Raw genomic sequence first — 17333 nt, forward strand, 5'->3', positions numbered from 1 at the left:
AAGCTGGCTGTCACTGTATTCACATTCAGCACTCAGAGTGAGGACAGGAAATGTGGTCGAGCCATAAAGTCTCAATGCCACACTGTCGTGAACCATGTCCCCCAAACCTCCTAAAGGTTCCACAACCCTTCAAACAGCATCGCCAGACGGAGATGAGGTATTGGGGGTGTGTCACATCAAACTGCAATGGGTCCAGGGTAAGGAGCTTGCCAGCCACCTTTCCTGAATGAGGTCATGCCCACAGAACGTGGCAGTTAGGACTTCAATAACACTGAGAGGAAACAGAATTCAACCCATCACACCTTGGCAAATCACAGAAATATACCCCCACACTGTTCCCAGATCAGCCTAGCCTGACTAAGCCACTGTCATGCAGTGAGGATCCCAGTTCCCAGTGCTGTCAACAGGGACAGCACTACCCCTTCCATTGTTAGGATTAAATCCAGGCACCACATGGAAGGGCAGACAGGTGCTCAGCACTTTCTCAGTGCTTGTCCCTTGGTATTTGCTCAGAAGTGGTGGCTAATTATTAACTAAAATGTTTGCTGTGACTTTTCAATACTTTCCTGTGGGAGACATGACAAACCGAGCTCAGCCATGAATGTGTGCATGGGCTAGCTCAGTGCCCTCGAAGATAGGTCAAAGGTCCTTCTGCTTTTCCTTGTCCAGCTTCTACAGAGCAGTTGTTTGCCAAGACACCCACCTCTCTCCCCCACGAAGCCCACTTTTGAGGTCGGCGCCTGCCTTCTGCTGCAAGGGCGTTGTTTGAAAAGTGCTGATGCCTCTTTTTTTCCGCAGTGCCTGGAGTTGGTGCCAAAACTGTCCACTTGAGCAAGGCTCTCCAGACACATCAGGGCTGCCAAAGATGGACCTACAGTCAACCAGGCACAGGAAGTGAGTCCCCGGGCCTCAGCCCTCACACATACACATGTGTACACACACACACACACACATACACACAAACCATGCACATACCACACATACATACATATACACATCATACACAGCACACACACATATTACACACTATACCACACACAAACTACAAACCACACACCACACCACACACACAAACTAGACATTACACATACACCACACACACCATACTCAAACCACCCATACCACATGTACACACAATACATACATAGCACATACACATTAATTACACACTACACCACACACACACACACACACAAACCACACACCATACCACACACACAAACCACACATCACATATACAGAACACACACACAACCACCCATACCACACACACACCGGAAACCCCAATCAGTACTCAAAGAGACTTTTAAAAGGAATAAAAATCACTCAATCTCTTTGATGCTATTCAAAGGTTCCTTTTAAATCTGAGACAGCACATTCTAAATTCCTAACACATCTGGTGTCACCAGCTCTCCTCCCCCTCTAAGCCCTCTTAATTCCATAATTTAGCAGGTATGAAGACACTGAGCAATCTCACTGAGGGGTAATTGGGTATCCTGCCCGATCCAAGTTGGAAGTGATGCCCATCTTAGCCTGGTGACTGGTCCCCTGAGCAGAGAGAAAAGGTTTGGTGACAGGGGGAGGAAGACTTAGCCTTGGACAAGAGAGCAGAGCTGCCTGTGGGAAAATGTTTGCTATCCATTCTGCCCTGACACTCCAGAAGTGGAGCACAATTTCTTTTGTGATTGGAGGTAATGTAATCTACAGGAAAATCAATGTGGACTGACAGGGCGCTCACCCAGCTCATCTGCAAACCCGGGACACTGAATCACAGCAGGCTGAAGGCAGGTGGCAGCCAGGCTATTTCTGAGGCATCTGGGAGAGGGTGGCTTTGCAGAGCTCACACTCCCGGGTGTTTCTGACTCCCAGAAAACCTGATGACTGACTGAGCAGTCAAGGGTTGAGTGGCAAAGGAGAGATGGGAGGAGAGAGCCAGGCATGCTCTGTTGGGCTGCAGGGAAAGAGGAGTCAGGAGAACCTGGGCCTGTAAAGACTGTAAAGACAGGAAGGGATAAACTAGTATACACACAGTATTCTGTTCCAAATCATTTGCCTTATTACTTCCTAATTTTTAATTAAATAAAAAAAATCCAGACTGTGTACCCACCTACCACTGCAACACATCCATGCAAAAGAATTCTCCAGCATAAACAAAGCAGGAGACAACAAAAAAATAACTCTCCACACCCCAAAAACATCTGTGCATCTGCTGGCCTCTCCGCCGCTTAGTTCAGCTGACTTCAGCACCCCTACAGCAGCAACGGCAGCAGTTAGCAGGTGTCACCCCAATATGGCTATGAACTGCTTCTCGTGATCTGGAGACATAAATCAGAATAATAGGTCCATGCTATCCCTGCCCCATAGGCCCCCTTCATCGAAGCCACAGCACTGACAACCTTCTGGCTTCTGGCTGTTTGCCTTAGAGCACTGTGAACACGACGGCTGAACACTGGGATGCTTTTCGGGAACCCACATAGCTCCTCTGTGTGGCTATAACTTACATGACTCTGACTTCACGAGGCATGTGGACATTGAGGAAAGTGACAAGTTAGGATCCAGAAGGCAGACATGGAGCACTGGGAGGGGAGGATAGTGGTACCCACTGCTCCTCATCCCTAATGTCTGGCATCAATCAGCAGGCAGCTAGGCAGTCCCAAGTGGGATGGGCAAAGAGTAAGAAGTCACAGACCCCTCTCAGTTATAGCAGAAACAAGTTCTATACAGAGCTGCCTTCCCTGTCTCCTTTTCTGCCTTTAGGGTTCCCCTGTCTCCACTACCAACTTCCTGGCAAAGGCTCCCTGCTTCACCCACCATGCTTCTGGCACAAACCTACGAGGCTAAAGAAGTAGTGACCTGAAGCTCAGCTTTTCAAAGCTTGGGGTCACTTCTGAACCTCCATTTGGCTCCATTTTCTTTCCTCTGTACAGTCCCCAGTCTGCAGTGGAGCTGACAAGGGCTCTGGACAGCGGGACAGCAGGATCCAATAAATCTGAGGCCTGTCTAGGTGCTTCATTTATCAAGAGGCCTAATTTACCCGGGCCCTTTAGACTAATTGCAGATTTGCAAAAACTGCTGAGAGTGTAGAACCGTGCATTGTGAGTGTCCCTTGCCATATTTCTGCTAATGTGTTTCATCTGGAGTACATAAAGAGGCAGGGATGCTGATTTTAGACACAGCACTTTGGGGCTAATCCAGCTAAATGATTAGCCCTAAAATTCTGCAGTGATGTCATTTTCCCTACAGTGCTCTGCCAGTCCGCTTGTTTGGTTTATGGTGAGAAGTATGCGCTTTTCCTACCCCACCCCACCCCTAACTCTCATCACAGAAAACTCTGCTCTCCGTGGCTGACACCAGCTACAATGCAAAGTCTCTCCACTGCCTAAGTCTCTGTTCAAAATAGCCCAGGCTGCCAGCAGGGGCAATAACAGAAAAATGTACCGTCTCTTTAAGGACCCTTAGATAAATACCTCTGTTCTCTGCTACTCCACACAGGCCCATGAGCATTGAGTTCTGCTTCGGAGTAAGGAACAGGACCGGTGTAGCTAGAGAGGACAGTCCGGCTTTGTTTGTCTGACACTGTGTGAGTACATGCTAATGGCTCAGTTTGTCTGAATGGCGCTTTCCTCCTCTACAAAAAGGGCAGGAACACTTTTTGCGGGGTGTTTCTGGAAAGCCAAGAAAGGGATTAGCATGGGACTGGGGCGGTGTGGGGGTGTCACACTGTTCCTGTCTCAGCTCTGTCACTTCTCTACCTTGGTGCCCATTCAATCTTAACCACAGCTCTCCAAAGCAAGTTCAAGTTCACCTCGTCACTGAGAAGACAAGATTATCCACTAGGGCAATTTGTCCAAGGTGCACAGCTGGTGAGGGGAAGACCAGAAGTTCAAACCTGGCTCCAGCTTCTCTGGAGCTGGTCCCTGTAGTCATGACACTAAACAAGAACAAACTCACACAGGGGGCACCTGCAAATGAGGTCACAATCTAGCAGTGGTTTTCTGAGTCAGATGCCTTTACAGCAGTGATTTTCAGCCTTCTTCATGCTGCGACCCCTGATATTGTGGTGACCTCCCTCCAACCATAAAATGTTTTCCTTGCTACTTTATAAGTGCAATTTTGCTACTGTTATGATTTCAAATCTAAATATTTTTGAAGATAGAAGTTTGCCAAAGGAGTCGCGACCTACGCTTAAGAATCATTGCTCTAGGGGCTCCCTCAATCTTGGTACCCAACTTGGAGAAAGAAGAATCTTCAATATGAGCTTGTAAACCAATGTCCATGATGGAACTGCTGGCCCAGAACCTTCCGTAGTTGGCTGTGCTTTGCCTTGGATGTGGTGTTCACAAACAGAATAGAAAAGGTTGTGCCTCAAACACCTTCACAAAGCCTTTGATCTCCAGAAAAGTACTACAACAGGAACCTTCAGCCAGTTAGCTGGCAGCCCAGGAGGAGGGGAGGGTGAAGCACTTTTTCCCCAAAGTGTAGATGCTAAGTCATCTCAGTAATTGACCTGCTTGGTGGGAGCATTGGTAGTGATGAGGCAGAGCCTGAAGCTGAGACACACCACCCAAAGCCACGGAGGCAGCATTTGTCTTGAGTCTCCTATCTCCTAGTAAGAACAGGGGGCACAGGCCAAATGCATGATGGATTCCTCACGCATCACACCATAAATCCACTGAGGGCCAGGCGCCGCGGGTCTCGCCTGTGTCAGCATGCCAACACGCAGCCTCGGAACCATAATGTAGTGTTCTAGGGGGAGGCTGAAATTAATGAAGCTCTGGATGACATTTTGAGCACGCACACACATATCTCAAGATTATCCCACAAGTATATTTCTTGTGGAGAGAGTAGTTTTTCCATATTAAAAGATGGTATTAACCTTCAATAGTCCAACACTCGATTTAATCCTTCCCACCTGTAAATATTTCAGATAATAATGTCCCATTGGCTGTGCCTATGGCTTACAAATGTGGCTTTCGTCCAAACTTGGGGGAAATGGCATGCTGTACCCTTTCTATTTCGAATCTCTGTCAAAACTGAAGAGGGTACATGAGAGTGCATTGACTTTAGGGTCTTAAATATCTGGGTTCAAATCCTAGCATTTAGGTTACTAGCCCAAGAGTATTGGAAAAGTTGCTTGTCAACACCCTATTGGCAGGTATCGGTCTTTACAAAAGATTTGGTAGAGTCAGTCTGTTCAGAATATTTGCAAGTTTGTACTTATCTGTCCAAAGGCCTTGGGTATTTCCACTACTATCACTATGTTGAAGCACTCTTAGCTTGGCTTTTTTGAGACTTACCAACATAATTCATAGAATTAAAACCATTCCCTCTTTTCCTGGCCTTGGCTTGAGACGTGCATCACATTCCTGTCATGGACCAGAAGCACAGCACTGTCCAGGGTAGCTGGTCAAGGGTCTGGAGCCAGAAGTGCCGGGTGGCGGTGTAAACGACAGCCATTCCAAATCTGTGTTTATTTGACGTGTACAGATTTTAAACCCTAGAGCCAACCTTTAGAAAATCAGTAGTTGGCTCTGTAGACACCTGGGTTCTTCTGAATGAGAATAACTGTGTAGTCAGAGCAGTGTTCACACAAGCAGGGGACAGCAAGACCCGTGAAAGGCCAGAGGCTGCTCGCCGCTCCTAACTCTTGGCCAGCACAAACCCCTTCCATTCCCTGAAAACTGTGGTTCCCTCTGACCTTTGTATTAGCAGCAGTGATGATAGAAGCTTCTAAACCCTTACTTCTTATAGTATCATGTCTGGAGCAGCAGCACCCAGGAGTATGTTCAAGTGTACTCTCTCAGGCCAGTAACCAGTGCTGGAAAATCAGCTCCTCACGTGATCAGCATGTATATACAACAAAGCTCAGATCCTGGGTGAGCTGGTGGTCTACAACCAAATTCAGCCAGCCTGCTTTGGAAAATAAGTCGTCCTGAAACCCAGCCTGAACCTTGTTTCTTTCCTAGATCATCTATGTCTGCCTTCACTCAGGAATGCAGAACTGAGTGGTTGAAACGCCTGCTAGGACTAAGATACTTGCTATCTGGCTGTTTATAGAGAATTTGCCAACTCTGGTCTGCAAGAAGGCTTTAAGATACATCTTATTATAGGTTCAACAGGACACTCCTAATACTACAGACACGGTGCTAAAGGGTGAGACACTCAGAATTTCTATACCTGCCCTACTGCTGCTGCTGCTGCTGCTCCTACTCCTTCTTCTCTCTTCCCCATCTCCCTTTTCAGAATTCTCCCTTCCCCCTCTTCCTCTTCCTCTTCCTCCTCCTCCTCTTCTTGTTCTTCTTCTTCTTCTTCTTGTTCTTGTTGTTGTTGTTATTCCTCTTCCTCTTCCTCTTCCTCTTCCTCTTCCTCTTCCTCTTCTTTGTCTTCTTTACTCTGTTTTCACGTGGAGTTAAGTCTTTCACAGAGAGCATCTGACCTTCTCACAGCCTCTCAGATTTCAAGGCCTTTTCTCCCTTTTAAATTTCTTCCCCATGATTCTTCCTCGTTTTCTCCTGTGCTTGAGTCTTTCAGCTTGACTCAGGTTTTTTGCTCCATGACTTTGGCAAGGTGAGGGGTGGATCCCAAGGTTGGAGGGCAGGCCGGTCCTGCCATATAAGCATGTCTTTCACCCACCCTGACTTCTTGTGCTTCTTTATACCAGTGCTTTGCTAAAAGCACAGATTTCTGACCTTCTCTCTACATGTCCAGACCTCAGAACACCAAAGACAGCAAAGCGTCTTGCCACCTAAAGGCCCCTGGCCATGCTGGACAACAGCTATTATCCCAGGCTCACCTAAGATATGTTACATGACCCAGTTACTCCTAATCTCAATACTCTTAGTCTTGCACTTCTGCATTCGCCTTCGGGTGGAAAGCCTTTAAAAACATTGCAATGTGGATCAGATTTGAGCCAAAAAAGTGTCCAGAGCCATACACAATTTCCATGTGTGTGTCTGATGATTTTTCAACTGACCAGTCAACAAAGACTCTTCATCTTCAAAGTGGACTTCAGAGTTTTAGGAGGTGAGCCAACTGGCAAGGTGTGCACCACATGGGCTCACACCCTTGGGGAATAGGAGCTTCAGGTGGGCCTAACGATCTGCACACGCCCTGTAACATAGCCCCAGATCTCCCCACTTCTATGTGGTGGGGCCAGAGGCCTCATGTCATGTAGCTTTTTACTCAGGTCTGCCTGTCTATCCCTCTGGCCTCAGGTTGGCTCTTGACCTATTCAAGTGTGGTCCCACAGGGGAACACTTCACAGACCGTGCTGAGAACCCTGGGTACTTCTGAGCCAGCAAAGGGCTCCACAGCCTGCTCTTTAGTGAACACATATCTCCGTTGAGGGAATGATCCCCCATGGCAGACGGGAAATCCTTCTTGCCACATTCTCTGCTTCCCATTTGCTCTCTCTCTCTCTCTCTTCTGAAGAAGATACTTTGCCATTCTCTCATGGTCTACCCCATGCCAGATGATGGCTCCTCAACCATCACTCTGCACTACTGTCTGCAGCTTCTTCAGCTTTCCCATCCATCCTGTTTTCTTTCAATTAAAATCATTACTCTTGAATTATTTCCAAATTCCTAGCACCCAGATGAGCATTCTTTGTATCTTAAAAATTACACAAAAATATATGGAGCAAATACATGGAAAGGGTAACCATACCTGTGTTACTACAGCCCATTATGCACAGACTTAGCAAGGATTTCATGTTCAAAAATGGCGAGAATAGAGCTTAAGATCTGGTATTTCCTTGGATATTTGCTATTTTGGAGCCAGCAGATAAAAGCAGTGATTGACAAAGACCTACAAAAAAAAAACGGTAAAATTTATGACAATATTGAATGTATACGAGGTGAAAATCTTTGGACATATATCCACATATCAGCTCATTCATTTCTTATTATGACTCTGGTGGAAGAAGACCTGGATGGTGACCATTTTGTAAGTGAAGGAACTAAAACACAGAGAAATTATACATCATGTACAAAGACTCTGGTAATGCCAGAGACTGTCCCAGAAGTCTTACTATTTTGCTACAAATGAATAGAGGGTTTTATTTTTCTTCCCCAGAAGCAAGGGACATTGAAAAGCCTACTCAGAGAAGATGTGCTTTTCCTGACTCTCCACCAGACTTCACCTAGCAAAGTGCCTGGAAGACAGTCACACCAGCCAGGGCTTGACTGATGTATCAATCTCGCTAACAGCGTTGAACAGGAAGAGAATGGGGTCACCATGAACAGAGATGCCCTGTTGTGATGTAAAGATGTAAAGAATTACAGATTCTTACCAGATCATAGAACTATCCAGGATTTGCTTTTTTTTTTTTTGCATTCTTGTGCCAGGAAACAGGACTTTTATGGACCACACCTCTGTGTGCTTCCCTGCCTTCTCGCTCTGATGGTACTTAGCTCTAGAGAGGCACCAATGGGAAATCAGGACATGGGAGAAGGAAGTAGAGTTCTGATGTCCAGTTTGCTTCCTACTCTACCACAGGACGAGCAGAGCTGTGGCTTCTCAGATGGCCCTCTTGGCTACTGTCGCCCTCCCTTCTCCTTTCTGGAACTATCCTGTTCTTGCCTTAGTTTCATGCTAGTACTTCTGGTTGGCACTCCATCTGTAAAATTGGGGTTTTAAACATCCACAGGATGTAATGTAAAGGGAACATTATATTCCCATTTCTGTGCAGTTCATCTGTGAGACCACCCTAGTGCTTGGGCATATAGGCTAACCATGGGCAAATCTTTCTTGATGCCCACAGGCAACCCAGATATTATTTATCAAATTTTGTTCAAAGTAAGTAGTGCTGTGCTGGACCATTGCGAGCCTGACTTTAACAATCTTATTAAGAGAAACCCAGCCCCGTCTGAAGTTCCAGATCCAAATCACATATAAAAAATATGTTAACAATTTATTGAAAAGCCAATCTGTTCAACATAGCTCCCTTCACTCACGCCTTGTGTCCTGGAAGGTTGGGGTATGGGTGAGAGAAATATATAAGACTTATGGGAATGTGGTTGGAATGGGAGGACCAGAATTCCCTCCAAAGGCAAAACTCCAGCTTCAATCACTTCCCCCAAAACCTCAAAGCAAAAACTACTCCCAGCCCCAGGCTTTGTGCATTTTTTTCCCAAGCCCAGTAAATCAGTCCATTCACAACCACCCAGCCCAGCATCTGATGAAACAGACCCAGGCCCTAAAGAAACCCAGGCTGAGAAAAGCTGCCTTCAAACCCAAGCTAGTGTGTGCGAACCTTGGCCAACCTTTCCCAAGTGCTTGGCCCAACATTCAGGTCTGTGCCTGGTTTAGGGTTTCATAGTGGCAATTTCAAAGCCGTCTCATTATTACTGATGACCAGGCTTGCTGAGAGTAATAGTGTTTTATAGCCCACTGAGCAGAAGGGCCCAGGAGCTGTGGGGGATTTGCTGCCTCTGAATCCATGTGAGGCACCAATCATGAAGTGGGTGGAGGCCACAAGCTTAGCTGGAGCTGAATCATGTAGAGGTTGCAAAGAGCAGACTGTCAGCTCCAATGCTCCCCTGTAGCTGCCTAAACTGGAACACTGGACCAGGCATGGCCTGCTACACTCACAATGCCAAACTGCTACAAGGAGCTGTGTTCAGATGTCATGTATTAGGGGGTGGGGACATGACCAAATATCCTAGTGTAAACACCAATTATTTTTCCTTTCTTATTTTATTTTTTAATTAAAAATATATATAAAGCCCACTGAACTGTCCATGCTGGCATTGAATTCACTCTGTAGCCTAGGTTGGCTTGCTATTTGCCTCCCTAGTATCTGGGATTACAGGCTTGTGTAATGAGGCCCTGACCGATGTAATTTGAGTTCATCACCTGGGCCTTTGTGATCTAAACAAGACCTAGTTTGAGTGTAGAAAGTCTCCCATAGGCTGGGGAGTCTAGCTTGGTCCTCAATTGTTTTTTTTTTTTCCCATTTTTAATTAGGTATTTAGCTCATTTACATTTCCAATGCTATACCAAAAGTCCCCCATACCCACCCACTCCCACTCCCCTACCCACCCACTCCCCCTTTTTGGCCCTGGCGTTCCCCTGTACTGGGGCATATAAAGTTTGCAAGTCCAATGGGCCTCTCTTTCCAGTGATGGCCGACTAGGCCATCTTTTGATACATATGCAGCTAGAGTCAAGAGCTCCGGGGTACTGGTTAGTTCATAATGTTGTTCCACCTATAGGGTTGCAGATCCCTTTAGCTCCTTGGGTACTTTCTCTAGCTCCTCCATTGGGAGCCCTGTGATCCATCCATTAGCTGACTGTGAGCATCCACTTCTGTGTTTGCTAGGCCCCGGCATAGTTGCATACACTAGCAAGATTTTATCGAAAGGTCCTCAATTGTTGATGGCGCTTTGGAAATAGAGCATCACTGGGGGAGTTGGGTAGCTGGGGCACAAACAGATCGGCACAGAGGTTTGTAGCCTGGACCCTGCTTCCAGACTGAGACTCTCTGGGTAGGAACAGACTCTCCAGGATACCTTTCCAACCACAGGGAACTGTATCACCTGAATCACAACCCCAAATAAATTCTTCCTCTTTTAAATTGTGTCTGGCAGATATTTGTTCGCTCTCCCTTTTTTCCTTTCCTTATTATTTATTTATTTGATTATTTATTTATTTATTTATTTATTTATTTATTTATTTATTTCTCTCTCAGTGTTCTGCCTTGGGGTCAAAGCCAGGGTCTTGTGCATGCTAAACACTTTAATACTTTAGCACTCAGCTACACCACCAGTCCTTAAAAACCCATCCTTTATCAAACCTGGTCTCCTATCTTTACTCTTAATCTCCAGTTTTCTAGGACCACTAAATTCCTCATAAAAATTAGAACTGGGAGTTTGGGGGAACAGAAAGAACCATTGAGTTGTCAGATATGTTTCATCCTCGCCAGGATTCCTCTCATGCATGAGGCCAAAGCAAGAAATTAAAGCACCTGTTTTTGGTGTATGTGGAGGTTCGGGAAAAGAACACACATATGCATGTGGGCATCTTTGTGTGTGCGAAGGCAAAAGTGATGTGTAGTACCCATCATTCTCTCTCTCTAATTTAGCTACTCAACAGGAAGCTTGCCATTCAGCTAATCTAGCCGCCTCGCTCAGGGGATCCTTGTCTCTGCCTCCTAAGCCCTGGGATTACAGGTTGGTCCTCTGGCCCACCTATAATTATGTGGGTGCTGGACACCCACATGTTGATCCTCAAGATTGCACAGCAAGTGTTTCAACCATAGCCTATCTTTTCTGCTCCAGACAAAATGTTGTATGTCAGAGATAAAGTTTTCCTGACCCCAGAGTCAGGGCTAACTTTACTGCCTTGTTGGGTGTGGGAGGGTAGATTCATACGCAGTTGTATGTTTTATACCTTGTTTGTAAGCTATGGAAGTATCAAAAGCAGAAGTGAACTCTACAAATAACCTCATGGTCTTTATACTCAGTCTCTACAAATAGGAGGTAAAAGTCCTTCTGCTCTTCTACCTCAAGCACGAGTTAACGTGTGGAAGAGACCATGTGCGGCTTCCAGTGATGCGGGTAATCATCATTGGTTATGTCCTTGAAGTCTGTAAGCCACCAGTTTGAGATATGGCCAACGCAGCAACTCACAGCAACTAGAGCCCAGACGCTTTCTCTCTGCTGTTCTCTGTGCGTGACTCGCTCTTTAGGTTGGCTTTTTTCTGGTTGCAAACGTCCTTCTCGGTGGCACATTCAGATAAGCCCATTTTGGAGAAGACACAACTCCACTTTGAAAAACAATGTAATCTTTCCTAGAAATCAAGGAGTTGATTTCCATCACCTCTTCCTGGTTAAGACCAAGTCACATAGACTCTGGTAACCAATCACTACCAGACGGGGAAAGAAAGTATTAGAATTGGTGTAGGGCAGTCAGGATGCAGCCTAGAACTTGACTAGAATTCTTTCATTGAGGGGTTAATATCTAGATAATGTTGGAGTACTGATAGGAAGAAGCAGGAATCAGGCCCTTGTAGGTAGTTAACAGTGAGTACATTCATACACATGTGCTCTCTCTCTCTCCCTCTCTCTCCCTCTCTCTCTCTCTCTCTCTCTCTCTCTCTCTCTCTCTCTCTCTCTCGCACACACACACACACACACACACACACACACACACACACACACACACACATGCACCCACACATGCACTAACACAATCATGGAACTTTGGATCAATCCCAATATCAGTCATCTCTCAAGACTTTACTCCATGCAGAAATGTATATTGCTGCTTCTTTAAATGAAAAAAAATGAGTCTTATATTCTTTACTGAATGAGATTTTTTTCATTCTTTCTTTTTTTTTTTTCATTTCTTCTATGAGTGCTGAGCGCACATAGCAACCATTAAAGGTCTACCCACTTTTACCTGCCCATGCCTTTGTGAATAGATGCACATTCTAGTCTAGATTTCATAGTATTGTAAAAGATTGCTCTGATTAGACTTCACTGCTTGTGCATCTGAGCCACCGTATGCCATTATTCCTGTAAGATAGCTGCCTAAGGCAAGCACTTTCCAAAGATTTAATACCTGGGTTGGGGATGTGGCTCAGTCATGGAGTGCTGGCCTAGTGATCAAGACCCTGAAAAAAAATAATAAAAGGAAAGAAACACTATGCAGCGATTCCCTTGGACCAGCCTGCCTCTTTCAACAATCACAAGCAAGCTTCGTCACAGCAACTTGCTTTGAAACCCTGTTTTGTTTTGTTTTGTTTTGTTTTGTTTTGTTTTGTTTTGTTTTGTTTTGCTTTGCTTTGCTTTGCTTTGCTTTGCTTTGCTTTGTTTTGCTTCTGTCTGTATTCCTTTAGTAAAGCAGGATATATTTCCGATGCATGTGGGGCATCTGTGTTTCATGGGTGAATTGCCCTCTTACACCCTTGCCCCCCTTTTCTTCCTGCCTTCTAGTCTACTGCCAAGCTGCAATCTGTTTCTGTTATTGCTTTACCACCATTTCAACCTTCTGTGGTTAGGGCTTCCCTGACGCAGCTCTGCTCCCATGAGGGCCATAGCTCCTGCTGCCCCAAATGTACATTTTCCCCCTCCAGTGGGAGCCGCAGGGACCAACAAGGGCCACCTTGTTCTAGTTCCTTGGCAAGCCCCAGTGTGAAGGTACCACTTCCCCCCTGTGCTGTTCTGGGAACTAGCCCTACAACTTCTTAGATGTTCACCAGCTCCTGTGAACAACTCTAATGCTGCTCCTCTAGCTGGAGGTAGAGAACCAGTATTCAGAAGGGACCTAAGTTCTCTGGGGGAGAGTAGGCACCTCTACAAGGGTATCCACTCTGCCCTGTATGATACTGTCTCATCTGTGGAACTCTGGCAGGACCTGATCATATGGGTGGCCATTGCCTTGGATAAGCCTTCTAGCACCTCCCTCTGCAAAATGGAGCTTGAGGTTGGCACATCTGGCTACATCCTATCTTGCTGGCTCTCTCTCTATCATGACTGACCCACCTCCACCCCACCAACTCCATACTTTCGTGTATGTCAATTTGGGCAAGTTACTGAATCTCTCTAATCTCAGGGTCTTCACCTGAAACACAGAAATATGGTTAGTATAGTCAGCCTGACACCTGGGATTCAGATCTCTAGGCACATCTCTGAAAAGCTCTGTGGATGACTTGTGGGCCTGCCCGTGAGGGCTTTTCTTAGTTGGGGGGTAAGAAGATCCATGCTAAATGTGGGCAGTACCCTTTCATGAGTTGGACTTGGAACTGAATGGAAAGGAGAGAGCAAGCTGAACTAGGGCATGTGTGTTAATTCATTGCTCTTGTCTGTGACTGTAATGTTACCATCTGCTTTGAGTTTACTATGCCTTGACTACACATCATGATGAGCCATCATCTGAAATGAGTCAAATAATCCTTTCTCCCTTAAGTTGCTTTGCTTAGGGTATCTTGGCACAGCAACAGAAAAGAAACCGAGGCTGACCATAATGGTGCCTCCCTGTAGGATTACTGTGAGTTACTGGACAAGCACCACTCAGGAAAGCCTCATACAAGTCGAGCCCTTTCAAGTGTCTGGTATTCTTGTTAATCAATGTACATTGCTGAACAGTCTCCTCTCTTAGGTACTTGGAAGATCATCCCCTAGGAGGGCATGCAGTCTAGAATAGGGGGTAAAAAAATAAAGTGAGGATTACAATTGGTACTCCAAGGCAGAAGTAAAGAGGGTTAAGGACTAAGGCAGGCCTCAGCACAGTTACGGAAGGGCATGTGTGGTGGTTTGAACGAGAATGCCCCTCATAGGCTCATATGTTTAAACACTTGGTCCCCGATTGGTGGGACTATTTGCGAAAGATTAGGAGGCGTGGCCTTATTGGAACAGGTATGTCACTGGGAGGAGGCCTTGAGGCTTCAAAAGACTTGTCCCTTGTCTCTTGTGAATGGAGAGGTGAGGGCTGAGCTGTTTTTACTGCCAAGTACTTGTTTCACAACCATGGACTCTAACCCTCTGCGACTATGAGCTATAGCCCAATTAAGTGCTTCCCTTATAAGTTGCTTTGGGCATTGTATTTTATCACAGCAATAGGAAACTAACCAGTAAAATATTAGTATGTTTTCCATTTCAATAGCACAATGTCCGAGGTTGGGTAACTTATAAAGAAAAGAAGTCTATTTAGTCTATCTTTTTGGAGGTCCAAAAGCATGACATGAGTTATGCTTGGCTCTGATGAAGTTCCCCTGACTCTGCATGGTTTGGCAGGTGGTGCCGTGATGTAGCATAGGTGTGGGAGAGAGCACATGACCAGACACAATGCCCAAGAGTCACAGGGCAGATTTGCCATGTTTAAGCAACTCCTGCAAGAATAACTACCTTGCTCCACAGTGCTAACACGCATCCCTTTTAAGAGCAGCTAGTGGTCTAGTTATGTTACATTGGACCTTTCTTCTGGAAGGTTGCAACACATCACAGCTTCGCTCATGGACACACTGGAACCATGTACCCACAAAACACACAGAGGACAATCCTGGCAGCATGCTGGGGTTCAAGCTGCCTACAGAACCCTGCCCTAACACTCTAGAGCCTCAGAGGATCGGAAGACTAGCACTACAGGGCTGAAAAGAACTCCATAATATAAATAATCAGGGTCTGTCCTACAGGTAAGTTTACAGAACACTTTGTCCTTTTATTGTAACATTATAAAGGGTGAGTGTATAGAGGCCAGGAATAAATGTTCAGAGTGCTTCTGTGACCATGTCTGGCTCCAGAGCTAGGTTTCCCCATACTTGATATATCAGTGCAGCAAAAGCCATGAAGCCTGTGAAGTTAGAAGTGGCTTCCTGCTCTTGGGACTCTGTGGGAGAACACTACAAGTACCTTCTGGAAGCAAAGGGACATCCTGGGGCCCAGTCTGAAGACTCTTACTTGTGAGTCCTCTTCCCCAGGCCACAGAAATGGCCCAAAAGGTGCCCAGCAGACAATCTATGCAGGATGCATTTTGCCCTCAGAGCCCTGGGAAGCCCTTGGTTCTGGTACTCATGGTTTCAAATCTTAAAATACTCTTAAAAAGTACTGAAAACATACCAGAATGCCAGCTATCACCAACTGACAGTGGGGAGCATTAAGCACTAGCAAGTTTAGGTCTTTCCAGTATCATGTGGCTGAGTTTCTAATTCATAAGGCAATTCAGAATGATAAGATTTTAAAAGAATACATGAAATTGCTATGAATATTGCCATCACCTAAAGAAATTTTAAGATGAATTTATGATTGGTGGTGAATGGTGTTGATGGCCTCTCAGCCTGTGTGTCTCCACTCAACCTGCTGTCCTAGAAGTGATGTCTTTCAACAAGCATGGGCTGTCGAGGCTGCCTGTCTTCTGTCCTGCTTCTGTATGTTTGACATTCAGATACACTAACATTTGTCAAAGGAAACAGCAGCAAGACTCTGAACAGCCAGGCTTGCCTTACTTTATGCCATTCACGGCCTCCAAAAGAAGTTGCACTGAAGTGGAATTTGGGGTAAATTGTTTCATATTTTATGATCTTTTAGAAAATAAAAATCAATACTAACCTCTTCTTATACATAAATTGAGATTCCACATGCCACATTTGCTTAGATTGAAATATACCTATAAGAACTATTTTATAAATTAGGTAAACACAGAAAGCACACTCATTTATTTATGAGTTTATTCAACAATATTTATTGAATATCCTTTGCATGCAAATCACTGTCACTCTGAGGATGCAGGCTTTCAATAGCAAGCAGGCCAATGTCCCTGCCTGCCAGGAAATGAAATTGCAGCAGGCCAGGCAAGCAGATTAAATAATTGCATAACATAACCTCAGCTAGCAGAAAACTCTGTAAGGAAAAGCACGGGGTGAGCGATAGGGCATGGTGAAGGGGCCTGTTACAGATACTTGCTACAAAGCAAATTCCCACAAACCACAACTGACCACAAAAGGACCTGTATTACTCCATTCTTCCCATGGTTCAGAAATCTGGGCATGCGTTAGCTGTGTCCTCTGGCTAGATGTTATAAGATATTGTCAAAAGATCCACAAAAGATGGCTTCTCCCTCAAGGCTAAGTATCCTCTTCCAAGCTCCTGAGTAGAGATTTCTTTGTAGCTATGACACTCAAGGAGACTGTGTCACCAAGGATATAAGAAGACAGTCCTTTTGTTCTTCTTTCTCACATGAGGTCTTATCCTGATTAGGTCAGACCCACCAAGATAGTGTTCCTTTTTATTAGCCAAAAATCAAGTCTTGTGCCTACAAGAGGAAGATGTCACTACTGAATGGGAGAGACAGATTCTAGGCAGGCTTTGGAGGTGGTGTAGACTTAGACATCCTGCAAATGCAAAGGCTTCAGAACATAGACTCTGGATCTAAACTTCCCTAATTCAAACCCATACTCTACCATCTACTAACCATGTGGACTCAATAACAGTATTTAGATTCTCTGAAGTGGGCTGCAACGATACCTATCTAATGCAGTTTGGTGAACATTGAACTGGATTTCAGACATGGTCTGTTCACTTCAGCACCAGAGCACACAGCAGCTGGCATGTGAATGGTACTTGTAAGTAGGTACATGGTTACTGTTTCTTTATCTATTGATGTAAGAATGGATTGGGCGATGAGCAAAAATCAAGAAATCAAAGATGGTATGACTGGGAAAGAGTGGTCTGCAGAAGTCTGAAGGGTGCTAGGCTGTCAGTTCTTCTTATAATCAAGTATTAAACTCAGATGAGACATTGCATGCGTGATACGAAAAAAAATGGGGTAACCTTATAGTTAGGCTGAGATCTGAGTCCCAGAGTTGCCACTAACTAGCTCTGAATCCTTGAAAAA

General features: G+C 45.3%; 1 long non-coding RNA gene across 1 annotated transcript in view; it reads right to left on the minus strand.

The window, feature by feature from the left end:
- Window positions 1-17333, minus strand: part of Gm33597 — a 95029-nt gene that overhangs the window by 23405 nt on the left and 54291 nt on the right. Inside the window, exon 6 of the long non-coding RNA XR_390690.3 lies at window positions 7666-7806. This is a non-coding gene — a long non-coding RNA (predicted gene, 33597). The remainder of the gene's footprint in view (window positions 1-7665; window positions 7807-17333) is intronic.

Source organism: Mus musculus, chromosome 4, assembly GCF_000001635.26.
Source record: "Mus musculus strain C57BL/6J chromosome 4, GRCm38.p6 C57BL/6J".
Taxonomy (NCBI): Eukaryota; Metazoa; Chordata; class Mammalia; order Rodentia; family Muridae; genus Mus; species Mus musculus.